This window comes from Sciurus vulgaris, assembly GCF_902686455.1.
Source record: "Sciurus vulgaris genome assembly, chromosome: 8".
NCBI classification, from domain to species: domain Eukaryota; kingdom Metazoa; phylum Chordata; class Mammalia; order Rodentia; family Sciuridae; genus Sciurus; species Sciurus vulgaris.
In genome coordinates this window covers 100,911,536-100,921,093 of record NC_136468.1, presented here as the reverse complement: position 1 = coordinate 100,921,093, position 9,558 = coordinate 100,911,536, and the positions used below count along the sequence as shown (strand labels likewise).

The following is a 9,558-nucleotide window of genomic DNA, read 5'->3' as shown; positions in this document are numbered from 1 at the left end:
TTAGATTACCTGAAGTAATATAATCAAAAGAACATCTACCAATTAACAAACTTGAAAAAATAACCCATATCTTCAGATATGAAATATTCAAATAATAAATATCCCAATATCCATCTAAAGAAAATATTTTTAAAAATCTATCAGAACCCTAGATATGAACAGAAGCCTCAAGAGAAAAGTAAAAAAGGAAGAGATACTGAGTAGAAATAGACATACACACACACACACACACACACATGCATATATATACACATGTATTAAATCTATAGATAATGACATGCTGATAGTTTAATAATGTATAAAATATACGTTAAGTTAGGATTCCTTAGATAAAACATATATCATAAGACAAATTTTAATAATTCCTAGAACTCAAAATATTTTACAAATTCAGCATGACCTAGGAGTTTGGGGTAAGGATATTGGAACAGAGGAATAATCAGTAAGTTTTCTATAGATTCCATTTATTTTCCTAGAAGAATAGAGAGTGTTGGTAGAAGCTTTGGTACTTTGATTACATGTGATTGTAGAGAAATACATGTAAGATTATCAGTACTGGAAAGAAAAGAAAGATAATCATAAACTGAAAACAGCAAGGGCATTAAAGTAAATAAATTATAACTTTAGGAAATTAGCAAAAAAGTTTCAAGAAGGGAAAAGAAAGAAACAAATATGAAATGTAAAGTGATATGGAAAAAAAAAAGTTTGAAGTGGAAAAAAAAGTTTGAAATGGAAAAAAAACAGCTAGTAAGTATACCATTGGTCAAATAAATATGAATAGCCACGAGTCTCCCACTTAAAAGAGATTGACAGATTCAATTTTTAAAAACTAAAACAAACCAATGAAGATTTAATATAAAAAAATGGGAAAATACAAATTAAAAAAATAGAAGTGTAATAGCAATATAAAATGAGGTGATATTTGAAGAAAAACACTAAAAGAAAGTTACAATGATAAAGGCATGACTTATAAATATTACATACACACACACACACACAAAAAAAAAAAAAAAAAAAAACCAATCATGAATCAGGATATTCCAAACCATAATACAACTAAATATTCAAAACAAAAAAGATGCCGGACACCACACCTGCCCAACCCCCACCACCGATGGATGCTGGACACCTAGCCCACCCTTGCTGGGGCACCCCAGCTTCTTTGGAGGCTTGGGGAGGCATTTTGAATTATTTCTGAGGTCATGGTCACCATCATTGGAAGGTCGACTCCGTTCCTGAGACATCTACAGGAGACTGGAGGCCCTTTGACAGGTACCTCGATTTACTCACATCCTACACACCACCCCAACCTCTTCATTCACCACTAGAAATACTAAAAATAATAATCAAATCCTTCCTGTTTATTACAGCAATGTTAAAGTCTTTATAGGGACTATGGTTCAGGGCTGTGTTTTTTTGTTTTTTTGTTTTTTTTTTTTTTTTTTTTTTTGGGTGCTGCTAATGTTGATCTCCCCTTCAAAGGAGAGGTACTGGAAAACTGCAGGGTCACAATAAGCCTGCAGTGGGGAAACCTCAGTACCACAGATCTTCACTGCTAGAGGGGAATATACAGAACATTATGAAAAAACAGGGGAAGAAAGCATCCCTAACAAACCAAGGTGCTATTTTGTTAAAATCCAATGACAGCATGGCAGTAGAAATGACAGAAAAAGAGTTTAAAATCTGCATAATTAAAATGTCCATGAAGCAAAAGATGAGATCAGAGCAAATGCAGGCAATGCATGATCACTCCAATAAACAGTTAAAAGAACAAATGCAGGAAGCAAAAGAACACTTCAATAAAGAGATAGAGATTCTGAAAAAAAAAAAAAAAACAAAACAAAACAAACAGAAATACTTAAAAGAAACAATAAACCAAATTAAAAACTCAATAGAAAGCATAACCAACAAAATAGATCTCGTGGAAGACAGAATCTCAGACATGGAAGACAAAATATTTAATCTTGAAAATAAAGTTGAACAAACTGAGAAGATGTTAAGAAATCATGAACAGAACCTCCAAGAACTATGGGACATCATGAAAAGACCAAATTTAAGAATTATTGGGATCAAGGAAGGCACAGAGATACAAACCAAAGGAATGAACATCCTGTTCAATGAAATAATATCAGAAAACTTCCCAAACCTGAAAAATGAAGTGGAAAATCAAATACAGGAGGCTTACAGAACACCAGGTGCACAAAATTACAACAGATCCACACCAAGGCACATTATAATGAAAATGCCTCACATACAAAATAAAGATGGGATTTTAAAGGCTGCGAGAGAAAAGCGTCAGATTACTTATAAGGGAAAACCATATGCATATCAGCAGATTTCTCAACCCAGACCCTAAAAGCAAGAAGGGCCTGGAATGATATATTTCAATCTCTGAAAGAACATGGGTGTCAACCAAGAATCCTACACACAGCAAAACTAGCCTTCAGATTTGATGATGAAATAAAATCTTTCCATGATAAACAAAAGTTAAAAGAATTTACAAATAGAAAGACTGCACTACAGAACATTCTCAGCAAAATATTTCCTGAGGAGGAAATGAAAAACAATACAAGTCAGCAAAGCAAGGAACTACCCTAAAGGAAAAGTCAATCAAAGGAGAAACTAAGTCAAGTTAAAAACCAAAAATAAGTCAAAATGACCAGGAATACAAATCTTATCACAATATTAACCCTGAATGTTAATGGCCTAAACTCAATAATCAAAAGACATAGACTGGAAGATTGTATTAAAAATACAGACCCAACAATATGCTACCTTCAACAGACTCATCACATAGAAAAGGACATCCACAGACTAAAGGTGAAAGGATGGGGAAAAACATACCATGCACATGGACCCAGTAAAAAAGCAGGGGTCTCCATTCTTATATCAGATAAAGTGGACTTCAAACCTAAGTTAGTCAGAAGGAATAAAGAATGACATTTCATACTGCTTAAGGAAGCATAAATCAGCAAGACATAACAATCATAAATATTTATGCCTCAAACAATGAAGCATCAATGTACATCAAACAAACCCTTCTCAATTTTAAGAATCAAACAGACCAAAATATAATAATACTAGGGGACTTTAACACACTGCTCTCACCACTGGATAGATCCTCCAAACAAAAACTGAAAAAGAAACTATTGAACTAAATAATACAATCAATGTATAGACTTAATGGACATTTACAGAGTATTTTATCCATCATCGAGCGAATATACTTTATTCTCAGCAGCTCATGGCTCCTTCTCCATATGCTATGCCACAAATAAGCCATCAGTAAATACAAAAAAATAAAGATTCTACCTTGTATCCTATCAGACCATAATGGAATGCAATTAGAAATCAATGAAAAAATAACAAACAAAACCACTCCTACACCTGGAGACTAAATAATATGCTATTGAATGATGCAATGATAACAGAAGACATCAGTGAAGAAATTTAAAAATTCTTAGAGGTAATGAGAACAATGACACAACATACCAAAATCTCTGGGACACTTTGAAAGCAGTACTACAAGGAAAGTTCATTGCGTTGAGCTCGTACACTAAAAAAATAAAAAGTCAACAACTAAATGACCTAACATTACATCTCAAAGCCCTAGAAAAAGAAGAACAGATCAACATCAAAAATAGTAGAAGACAGGAAATAATTAAAATCAGAGCTGAAACCAATGAAAATGAAACAAGAGAAACAATTCAAAAAATTGACAAAACAAAAAATTGGTTCTTTGAAAAGCTAAACAAAATTGATAAAACCTTAGCCACACTAACAAAGAGGAGAGAGAAAACTCAAATTACTAGAATTCATGATGAAAAAGGAAAGATCACAACAGACACCACTGAAATACATAACATTATTAGAAGTTACTTTGAAAATACATACTCCAATAAGATAGAAAATATTGAAGACATTGACAAATTTTTAGAGACATATGAACCTCCCAAACTGAATCAGGAAGATGTACACAATTTAAACAGATCAACTCAAGCACTAAATAGAAGAAGCCAACAAAAGCCTACCAACCAAGAAAAGTCCAGGATCAGATGGATTCTCAGCCAAATTCCAAAAGACCTTTAAAGAAGAACTAATACCAATACTCCTCAAGGTATTCCAGGAAATAGAAAAGGAGGGAACTCTTACAAACTCATTCTATGAGGCTAGTATCACTATGATACCAAAACCAGACAAAGACACTTCAAGGAAAGAAAACTTTAGACCAATATCCCTGATGAACATAGATGCAAAAATCCTTAACAAAATACTGGCAAATCTCATACAAAAATATATTAAAAAGATAGTGCACCATGATCAAGTGGGGTTTATCCCAGGGATGCAAGATTGGTTCAACATCCAGAAATCAATAAATGTAATTCATCACATCAATAGACTTAAAGTTAAGAATCACATGATTATTTCAATAGATGCTGAGAAAGCGTTTGATAAAATACAGCACCATTTCATGTTTAAAACACTAGAAAAATAGGAATAGTAGGAACATACCTCAACATTGTAAAGGCTACCTATGCTAAGCCCACAGCCAACATCATTCTTAATGGAGGAAAACTGAAAGCATTCCCTCTAAAAACTGGAACAAGGCAGGGATGCCCTCTTTCACCACTTCTATTCAATATTGTCCTTGAAACACTAGTCAGAGCAATTTGACAGACCAAAGAAATAAAGGGATACAAATAGGAAAAGAAGAACTCAAGTTCTCACTATTGCCAATGATATGATTCTGTATTTAGAGGATCCAAAAAAAATCCACTAGAAAACTTCTAGAACTAATAAGTGAATTCAGCAAAATAGCAGGATATAAAATCAATATGCATAAATCTAATGCATTTCTCTTCATAAATGCTGAATCCTCTGAAAGAGAAATTAGGAAAACTACTCCATTCACAGTAGCCTCAAAAAAAATAAAATACTTGGGAATAAATCTAACAAAAGAGGTGAAAGACCTCTACAATGAAAACTACAGAACACTAAAGAAAGAAATTGAAGAAATCCTTAGAAGATGGAAACATCTCCCATGTTCTGTATAGACAGAATTAATATTGTCAAAATGGCCATTCTGCCAAAGGCACTACACAGAGTTAATGCAATTCCAATTAAAATTCCAATGACATTCCTCATAGTAATAGAGAAAGCAATCATGAACTTCATCTGGAAGAATAAGAGACCTCGAATAGCCAGAACAATCCTGAGTAGGAAAAGCGAAGCAGGAGGTATCACAATAACCAGACCTAAAACTATACTACAGAGCAATAGGAACAAAAATGGCATGATGTATCAATGGTAGACACCAATATAAACAGGTAGATCAATGGTACAGAATAGAATACACAGAGACAAAACCACATAAATACAGTCACCTCATACTAGACAAAGGAGCCAAAAACATACAATGGAGAAAAGATAGCCTGTTCAACAAATGGTGCTGGCAAAACTGGAAATCCATATGCAGTAAAATGAAATTAAACCTCTATCTCTCACCCTGCACAAAACTCAACTCAAAATGGATCAAGGATTTAGGAATTAGACCAGAGACCCTACAACAAATAGAAGACAAAGTAGGCCCAAATCTTCATCATGTTGACAGGATTGGACTTCCTTAACAAGTCTCCCAAAGCACAAGAATTTAAAGCAAGAATCAATAAATGGGATGGACTCAAACTAAAGTTTTTTCTCAGCAAAGAATACAATCAATAATGTGAAAAGAGAGCCTACAGAATGGAAGAAAATCTTTCCCACACACACTTAGCATAGAGCACTTATCTCCAAAATTTATAAAGAATTTACAAAACTTCACACCAAAAATACAAAGAACCCAGTCAATAAATGGGCCAAGGAACTGGACAGACACTTTGCAGAAGAAGACATACAGGCAATTAATAAAGATATGAAAAAGTGTTCAACATCTCTAGTAATTAGAGAAATGCAAATTAAAACAACTCTAAGATTTCATCTTACTTCAATTAGAATGGCTCTTATCAAGAACACAAATGATAATAGATGTTGGCATGGATGTGGGGAAAAAGACACAATTTTACATTGTTGGTGGAGTTGCAAACTGGTGCAGCCACTCTGGAAAGCAGTGTGGAGAATCCTCGGAAAACTTGGAATGGACCTACCTTTTGACCAGGTTATTCCACTCCTTGGTTTATACCCAAAGGACTTAAAATCAGCATACTACAGTAATGCAGACACATCAATGTTTAAAGCAGCTCAATTCACAATAGCTAGATTGTGGAACCAACCTAAATGCCCTTCAACAGATGAAAGGATAAAGAAACTATGGTATGTATACACAATGGAAAATTATTCAGCCAAAAGAATAATAATGTTATGGCATTTTCAGGTAAATGGATGGAGTTGGAGAATATCATGCTAAGCAAAATAAGCCAATCCCCAAAAACCGAAGGCCAAATGTTTTCCCTGATAAGTAGATGATGATATATAATGGAGATGGGGGTGTGGGGAGTGAGAGAAGAATGGAGGAACTTTAGATTATGTAGAAGGAAATGAGGGGAGGTATGAAAAATGGTGGAATGAGACAGACATCATTGCCCTATGTACATGTATGATTACATGAATGGTATGAATCTACATCATGTACAACCATAGAAACAAAATGATGTACCCCATTTGTGCACAATGAATCAAAATGCAGTCTGTAAAAAACAAACAAACTTTAAATTAAAAAGTAGAAATAATAAATAAATAAATAAAATTTATCAAGAAATGAAAATTAATTAAAAATGCCCAGATCCATGAATGGAATATAAACCTCCCATAGAAAACTTACAATCTTACCGGCCTAAAGAACCAAAGAACAGAAAACAAGTTAACTACGGCTATTGAAATGGGAAGCAGAGAAATACCAAAAGAGAGAACCAGAAAGGTCTATAAACTTGGCCTAAACTGTAGATTAGCCTTGAAATGTGCATGTAGCATAGACAGCTAAAAATAATTAGAACTGAACCAGTATTTGAGGTGCAGGTGAGAGTGAGTTTGCAATTTGAGTCCAATTAAATAAAAAACACCACTCTTTAGGGGTGTATATCAAAATGTAATCTTGTTATGATGACTTAATGGGTTAATGTCAGTGGGAGCATCTCCTATGGTTATTTGTAAAACCAGGTACTCAACAAAGTCAGTTAATTGAAAATAGAAAAATGATTCACAAATAATTTATTGAAATATTGAACAACAGGCAGTGACTTACATATTCACCAACAGAATTAGAAATAAAGGTCACAAGGGTTTTAAAGACATTTGGAAGTTTTCTATAAATAATTTATTTACTACATTTTAGATCTGGGCATAAAAAAGAGATAAATGAATGAATAAACTAAAAAATATAATTCAATGTAAAAGTGCTCATGGTCATGTAAACAAAGAGTTGCTAGGATACAGGAGAAGAACCAGCTGCCAAGGGTGAGGGGAGGTGAGTGAGTATCCAGGGGAGATTTTGCTTTGCACAGAGACCCACAGAGGACTGGGCCTTAGTGACAAGTGGGAGTTCATCACACAGATGTGGTCAGAGGAGGAGTGAACAAACCAGAGAGAAATTATATTTTTCATATAAAATACAATTCCAAAACAACAGAATTTCATAAATTGAACAAGAAAAAGAAACCTCATAGGTGAATAAAATTAGCCCATATTGAAATATTGTTAAATGGAATAAAATGGGAGGGGGCATAAATTTGGCTCTCAAATTGTATGTGCCAAAGAAAAGAGCATCATAACTGGTTCAAGGGCAGCTGGACCAGACACTACCCAGGGGATCTTGGGCAAATCTCTGAAAACTCAGCCTTAGTCTTCTTTCTCATCTCCAAACACTCTGAGTTGACTTGGTAGATCATTACAGTATCTGTCATCTTTAAAGACTCTAGGACACAATGAAAATTGAAGCTCCACTTAAATATCTATTAATAAAACAAATCAGTAAAGTATCTGGTGCTTATCAAAACAATCAGTTTTGAAAATTCACTTCACAATACAAAAAAATTAACATAAAAATCATGTGTGTGTGTTACAGTTTATTACTTAGGGGAAAAATAGACTGGATTAAGTCACACCTGGTAAAGGTGGATGGGGAGGGAGACAGGGGAAGGAAAAGGAATTTGAAATGTCTGCAGAGCTCATTAGTGCCCTGATACCAAATGATTCAAGGACATCTTTGGCTTTGATTCAAACAGTTGTTCTGTTTTGAGTAACATGACGACAATCTAAAGATACACAGCTGGACTCTGGAAAATCCTGTCTGATTCTTTTGTTATAAAAGTAACAAATTTGCTGCATTGGTCGTATGACACAGGACCATTTCAGAATGAATCCTGTCAAAGCCAGGGGCCCAAAGGAGCTGCCTTATGCAGTTTGGGTAAAAGATGGGATTTGTTTTTAAGTTGCTCTGGTATTAAGAAAGACTGAGCAAGCAGTTTTGAGGGGTCAGGGCTCAAGCTGAAACAAAAAGTGAACATTAGTGTTCACACATTGCCCTGGGAGGCATTTCTTTTACTGCAACTGTCCTCAGTGAGTGTTTCTCAGCCCTCCCTCCAAGCAATCCAGAGGTCACATGTTTTCAAGATGAATACCTGCCTGTTGGGGGTTACGGCCATGCGGACTATGCCAAGATGGCGCCTGGCAGCCAGCCAGAGGTTGTTTTGATCACATCGGTGGTGAGGAGGTTGATTAACATAAGCACACCCAGGTGATTTATCATTGGCCTTATTCAATTAAGTCCAGGCACACAACGTGTGCACAGGTGTTCCCGAGTGCTCCTGATCCTGCCTGCTCGTTTTTTTTTTATCTTTACCGTGATTGGACAGCTAGCTCCTCGCCTAATCTTCCCATGATTGGCGTCAGCCCTACCCTTCACCTCCTGGAGGGGATATAAGCCAGCTCTCCTCCAGCGCCGGTGTTCCCAGGTTTCCTGAATCAACAATAAACCGTTTGGAATTCAAGAGCCTCGCAACTCGTTTGTCTCCCGCGCCAAATTGACTCTGCTGGACAGCGTCACCTGCCCATACCAATTGTACCCTGTTTGCTCCTGTTCCACAGAACTTTGTTGCCACAATGGGATGCTACTAATGACACCAGTTTGATTTGGAAATATGGAGATATGTCAGGACTTTCTCAGAGGTGCTCTGCCTTCATTGTTCAGTAATCACAGCATCACCAAAATCTAAAGCCAGCAGGGACCTCACACATCATCAGTTTAGCTGCTTATTCTTACAGAAAGGTTAATGCTTTAAACACCACAGTAATGTGATGAGATTAAAATCATAAATTTCTATCAGAGGTGTTAAGGTTTTTCCCCCAATGCTTTTTTCCACCATTGCTCTTTAAAAGATAATCTCCATTAAGGTTAGGCCCAGAGTAATACAATAAATAATTGTCCCACTTCCTCAGGCTCTTCAAGGATTGTTGTATCACCAGAATCCCGTAGCCCCCTCATGAGGCATCAGTCCCAGCTCATCTTTGTTTCCTTGACTCACACAGAGCTCTTTGGAGTCATCTGACCACTAATGAATGACCCCC

The 9,558-nt window shown here is 35.6% G+C and overlaps 1 protein-coding gene across 1 annotated transcript in view; it reads right to left on the bottom strand.

Moving 5' to 3' along the window:
- Positions 1-9,558, bottom strand: part of SUGCT (succinyl-CoA:glutarate-CoA transferase) — a 755,391-nt gene that overhangs the window by 277,076 nt on the left and 468,757 nt on the right.